This window comes from Pan troglodytes, chromosome 3 (genome assembly GCF_028858775.2).
Source record: "Pan troglodytes isolate AG18354 chromosome 3, NHGRI_mPanTro3-v2.0_pri, whole genome shotgun sequence".
Taxonomy (NCBI): domain Eukaryota; kingdom Metazoa; phylum Chordata; class Mammalia; order Primates; family Hominidae; genus Pan; species Pan troglodytes.
The window spans coordinates 49,960,804-49,966,497 of record NC_072401.2 but is presented as its reverse complement, the minus strand read 5'-3'; positions in this window follow the sequence as shown (position 1 = coordinate 49,966,497).

Genomic DNA, 5,694 nt, shown 5'->3' with positions numbered 1-5,694 from the left:
AGTCTGGATCAATAACCCCAGCCAACACTGTAACTCCCTTCTTAGTCTGTTGACTTAAAGGTAAGAGGACCCCAAAGTGTTCAGATGGAAATCTTAACTTCTAGTTTAATGGAATTGTTGTTGTGTCTCCTGGTGGCAGCGTTCCTCCCTCTGGAACTAAGACCTTTAGGTCTGCAGAACGTGAGGTTATGGGAACAGGAAGCAAAACTTTTGCTAGTGGATCACTAGAGGTGATGGTGAGTGGTGCCACTTCCACTTCCAGCTCTTGATTCCTGGACCTGTGAATCCTGGCTATGGGGGTAACAGAACCATATATTGGACACTGATTCAGAGCATACATGGCCTTCTAGAGAACTTTGCCCTAGCCCTGCAAAGTATTGTCACCTAGTTGGCATTGTAATTGTGACTTCAAAAGGCCATTCCAATATTCTATCAATCCAGCTGCTTCAGCATGTTGAGTAGCATGCTAAGTCCAGTGAATTCCATAAGCATGAGCCCACTGTCACACTTCTTTAGCTGTAAAGTGAGTGCCTTGGTCAGAGGCAATGCTGTGTGGCATATTGTGATGGTGGATAAGGCATTCAGTTAGTCCACAGATGGTAGTCTTGGCAGAAGCATTGCATGCAGTATAGGCAAACCCATATCCAGACTAAGTGTCTATTCCAGTGAGGACAAACCTCTGCTCTTTCTGTGATGGAAGAGGTACAATATAATCAACCTGCCACCAGGTAGCTGGCTGATCACCCTGAGGAATGGAGCCATATTGAGAGCTCAGTGTTGGTCTCTGCTGCTGGTCAATTGGGCACTCAGCAGTGGCCACAGCCAGGTCAGCCTTGGTGAGTGGAAGTCCATGTTGCTGAGCCCATGTGTAACCTCCATCCCTGCCACCATGGAAACTTTCTTCATGGGCCCGTTGGGGCGATGAAAGGGGTGGCTGGGGAAAAAGGCTGAATGGTGTCCACAGAACAGGTAATCCTATCCACTTGGTTATTAAAATCTTCCTCTGCTGGGGTCACTCATTGCTGAGCACTCACATGGGATACAAATATCTTCATGGTTTTTGACCACTCAGAGAGGTCCATCCATGTACCTCTTCCCCAAATTTCTTTGTCACCAGTTTTCCAATACGCTTCTTGCAAGTCCCTGACCATCCAGCCAAACCATTGGCTACAGCCCATGAATCAGTATATAATGGCACATCTGGCCATTTCTCCTTTCATGCAAAGTGCACAGCCAGGTGGCCTGCTCAAAGTTCTGCCCACTGGGAAGATTTCCCTTCACCCGCTGTCCTTCAGGGATGTCCTAGAAAGGGGCCGTAGTGCTGCAGCTGTCCACTTTCAGGTGGTGCCTGCATATCGTGCAGAACCATCTGTGAACCAGGCCCTTGTCTTCTCTTCCTCTGTCACCTGATCATAGGGAACTTCCCATAAGGCCATCGGTGCAGGCTGGGGAAGAGAAGGCAGGGTGGCAGGAGTGGAGACCATGAGCATTTGAGCCACTTCCTCGTGTAACTTGCTTGTGTCTTCAGGACCCGCTTAAGGCTGATCAGATATATACCACCTACATTTGATGATGGAATGCTGCTGTGCAAAACCCACTTTGTGGCTGGATGGGTCAGAAAGCACCCAGTTCATGAAAGGCAGTTCAGGTTGCATGGTGACTTGGCCCATAGTCAAACATTCAGTTTCCACTAAAGCCCAGTAACAGGCCAAGAGCTGTCTCTCAAAAGGAGAGTAGTTATCTCCAGAAGATGACAGCAATGGAGGCCTAGAGGCCTCCACTGTGATTCACCTATGGGGGCCTGCCAAAGGCTCCAAACAGCATCCCTATCTGCCAGACACCTCAAGCACCATTGGATCTCCTGAGTCATGTGGCTCAAATGGCCGAGCAGCTTGCACAGCAGCCCAGACCTGTTGCAGAGCCTTCTCCTGTTCTGGACCTCACTCAAAACTGATAGCCTTTTGGGTCACTTGATAAGTGAGCTGGAGTAACACCCCCAAATGAGGAATGCGTTGCCTCAAAAATCCAAATAGACCCATTAAGCACTGTGCCCCTTTTTGGTCCTAGGAGGGGCCAAATGCACCAACTTATCCTTCGCCTTAGAAGGAATATCTCAACAGAGCCCACACCACTGTACCCGTAGAAATTTTACAGAGGTAAAAGTTCCCTGAATTTTAGTCAAATTTATTTCCCATCCTCTGGCACACAAATGTCACACCATTAAGTCCAGTGTGTTTGCTACGTCTTGCTCACTGGATCTAATCACCATAATGTCATCAATGTAATGGACCAGTGTGATATCCTGTGGAAGTGAAAAGCAATCAAGATCTCTCCAAATAAGAGTGTGACACAAAGCTGGAGAGTTGATATACCCCTGTGGTAGGACAGTAAAGGTATATTGCTGGCCTTGCCAGCTGAAGGCAAATTGCTTCTGGTGGGCCTTATGGACAGGAATGGAGAAAAAGGCATTTGCCAAGTCAATGGCTTTGTATCAGGTATCAGTAGATGTGTTAATTTGCTCAAGTAATGAAACCACATCTGGTACAGCAGCTGCAATTGAAGTCACCACTTGGTTAAGATTACAATAATCTACTGTTATTCTCCAAGGTCCATCTGTCTTCTGCACAGGCCAAATGGGAGAGTTGAACGGGGATGTGGTGGGAATCATTATCCCTGTGTCTTTCAAGTCCTTGATGGTGGCACTAATCTCCACAAGCCCTCCATGGTTACAATATTGTTTTTTGTTTACTAATTTTCTAGGTAGAGGCAGCTCTAATGGATTCCATTTGGCCTTTCCCAACAAAATTGCTCTCACCCTACCAGTCAGGGAGTCAATGTGGGGGTTCTGCCAGCTGCTAAGTGTATCTATGCCAATTATGCATTCTGGCATGGGGGAAATGACCACAGGATGAGTCTGGGAACCCACTGGACCCATTGTAAGTCAGACCTGAGCTAAAACTCCATAATTACCTGACCTCCATAAGCCCCTACTTTAACTGGAGGACTACAATGACATTTTGGGTCCCCTGGAATCAGTGTCAGCTCAGAGCCAGTGTCCAACAGTCCCTGAAATGTCTGATCATTGCCCTTTCCCCAGTGCACAGTTATGCTGGTAAAAGCCTGGAGGTCTCCTTGGGGGAGGATGGGAGAAAGATTCACTGCATAAATTGTTGGTAATACAGTGGGGTCCTTCCTCAAGGGGACCTGGCCTCCCTTTCATTCAAGGGGTTCTGGGTCTGCAAACCAGCTCAAGTTTTGAAATTGATTGAGGGGCTATGATTCTCTGTTTTCATAATTCAAATTAGTCTTTTGTTCATTTGACCTAGAAGATATCTGCTTGTATAAATTAAATAGGAACATAATAGGCTTCCTGTCAATTTCACTTCTAGGAACACTGTGATTAATTAGCTCAGAGCTCTACATGAGTCAGACTATTCTGATTGCTGCTTTGCCTCTGCTGTCCATTATGGTAGCTATACCCACTTTGCCTTTGACAGTTGAGTGCTACCGCTTGGCCCCTGCCACCTTGGGATCCAATAATTCTCATTGTATTTAAATTTTGTAGTTGAGTTACTGTGGTTCCCACTGTCAGATCTGACATATAGAGAAGAGCAATTACTGGGCTCGTCAAAGATGCAGGTGCTGCCCTCACAAATCTGTTTCACAAGGCATTGGTCAAGCATATACCTTCTGGACAGTCCCAGCTGGGATGAGTAGGTCAAAAGTGACTAACCCACTCCATCATCCCAATCTCCCTAAGCCTTTGGATCCCTTCCTCTACATTAAACCGATGGAGATTAGGCATTTCCAGCTCACTGGCAGTGGGCCATATTTTAATCCATATTTCAGCTAACCAAGCATATAAACTATTGAAACTTTTTAACTCCCCAAGCTGCAATATTAAATGCAGAGTCCCAACTTAGTGGGCCCAAATCAATAAATTCAGCCTGATCCAACTCCATGTTTCTTCCACCATTATCCCATACCCTTAATATCCATGCCTGTTCTCCAGATTTCTGTTTATATAAATTAGAGAACTCAAACAGTTCTTTTTGAGTATAGTGTCCCTCCTCATGGGTCACACTCTCAACCTCACCTCTAGGGGCCCTCCAGGACTTCCATCTAGTTATAGGTCTAGAAGCAAACGAAAGAGCTGGGAGTGGCTGCTGAGGAGAATCAACATTATCTTGCCTGATAACTGCTGCAGGGGAGGCCATCACTGTTGCCTCAGGCAGTGCAGGATTTATCTCCTCAGACAAAGGTGGAAAGGCTGATAGCTGCATGGGTTGGGGAGGGGATGTTTTCACTACTGTGTATGGGGAAGCTGTTTCTTCTGTCAAAAAGGTTCATCAGAGTTTACAAACTCAGTGTCCCCAGCTTCATCTGGGTCCTCCCACACATCCCCATACCAAGTTGTGGGGTCCCATTCTTTTCCAATCAATGCCCTTACTTTAACAGTAGACACCTGGCAAAGCTGTACATGCATCTTTCATTACAGGAGAGCCACAGGCATGATAAGAGCTTGCGTCTGTTTTTCCACAATTTTAGCTCCTTCTCTACATGAGATAAGACTCTCGCTTAGTGCAATCTTAGCAGATTTGAGGCTCAGTATCTGCTTCTGAAGCCGGGAGACAGAATCCCTGAGTTCATCATTTTCTTTCCACATTTTGTCCACTGAACTTAGGAGCAAGCAACCAGCTTCGTTATGTTCCTTGGTTCTCCACATATGGTCAAAGGTATTATGTACAGAGTCAGTAAACTCCTTGCCTCATATATATATATATATAGGGGTTTATTAAGTATTGACTTACACAATCACATGTCCCACAATAGGCTGTCTGCAAGCTGAGGAGCAAGGAGAGCCCAATCCAAGTCCCAACACTGAAGAATTTGGAGTCTGATGTTCAAGGGCAGGAAGTATCCAGCACAGAAGAAAGATGTAGGCTTGGAGGCTCAGCTAGTCTCTCCTTTTCACATTTTTCTGCCTGCTTTATATTTGCTGGCAGCTGATTAGATCGCGCCCATCAGATTAAGGGTGGATCTGCCTTCCCCAGCCCACTGACTCAAATGTTAATTTCTTTTGGCAACACCCTCACAAACACACCCAGGATCAATACTTTTTATCCTTCAATCCAATCAAGTTGACACTCAGTATTAACCATCACATACTGTAATAAAATTTATGTAAATATGGTCTTCCTTTCTCCCTCTCTCAGAATATCTTATACCGTACTCACCTATTTTCCAACTGCAGAAAGCAGAACCACAGATACAGGGAGACTACTCATCTCTTAATATGATTCATTTGGGCTGAATTTCTGTTTCCTCTTGGGTCTCTGAGAATTGCCACATTTCAAAACCTTCTATGTGTATCATGATCTCTAAAGTTCATGATAACCCTCCAAGGCATCAACATTAACCCATTTTATAAATGGGGAAATATTACTTAGATAAATAAAATACCCAAAGTCACACACCCAATGAGTCTCAGAATGGGAATTCAAATCCCAGTCCTTGTAACATCATTTTCTTTGTTTCACTTAAATTTGTAAGTACATTCTAATTATACTACTAATGCAAATACTAATTTCATCTAAATGTAAGATAAATTTTACATTAGCTGTCTTCTGAACACATTAAGACCAAGCCCTTATTTTGAAATATTTGATAAAATTCACAAAGAAACTGCTAAAC